The following is a 914-nucleotide window of genomic DNA, read 5'->3' on the forward strand; positions in this document are numbered from 1 at the left end:
GCCTCGCCCACACGCACACGCACACATGCCCACTCACCCCGAGGTGCCGCGGCGAGGGCTCTGCCAGCGGCCCTGGCCCGACCCCAACTTTCCACGGGGAGCGGAGCGGCCGTGGAGTTTGAGGAAGAGACGGTAGGAGGAGAAAGAGGAGGAGGGAAGGAGGAGGAGGAGGAGGAAGGGGCGCGGCACGGCGTGGGCGCGCTGGTGCGCGGGGCAGAGCGCGGCGAAGGGAGGTCGGTGCGGTGCGGTGCGGTGCGGTGCGGTGCTGCCAGCAGGCGTGCTGAGGAGCTCCGGTAAGATCGCGCCGTGTGCACGAAAAGTTAACGGCGGGGTAGAAGTGGAGGCTCTGAAGGCAGACGAAGGGCAGGTGTACGCCGGGAGCCGAGCACAGCCCTGAGCCGAGCGAGCTGCGCCCGAGCAGAGCGGTGACAGCTTCAGGCGGATCTGTAGCGGGGAGCGAATCTGTGGTGGTGTTGGCTGAAGTCTCCGCTGTTGTGTCACCGCTCCGTAAATGGCTATAAGCGCGTGTCTTAGTCTGTGCTGCGCTTAACCGGCCAAGTGCACTCACTTCGTTTCCTTTAGCACGGTTCTCGTTACTTGTTGGGAAACAGAAGTAACAGAACGGCGAGGATCTGTCAGAAAGGAACGGGCTCGCAGTTTTCTTGTTGCTGATTTTTCTCTTTTGGAAGAGATGGAGGCAACTTTTCTTCTCGAGGGTTTAGACTTCTCGGTACTGGAGGAGGGCACCGAAGGGACACCCGCAAGGGACATCCCCTTGAGGCTCTGCTAACGTGACTTTGGGGTTAAGCAGTTCAATGCGTCACACCTTCTCTGCTGCACACCTCCTAAGTTGTTCCATCCGGCAGCAGCATTACTGCTGTGATTCCCTCATTTGCTGAGCCTTTTTTTTTTTT

The sequence above is a fragment of the Meleagris gallopavo genome, chromosome Z (assembly GCF_000146605.3).
Source record: "Meleagris gallopavo isolate NT-WF06-2002-E0010 breed Aviagen turkey brand Nicholas breeding stock chromosome Z, Turkey_5.1, whole genome shotgun sequence".
Taxonomy (NCBI): Eukaryota; Metazoa; Chordata; class Aves; order Galliformes; family Phasianidae; genus Meleagris; species Meleagris gallopavo.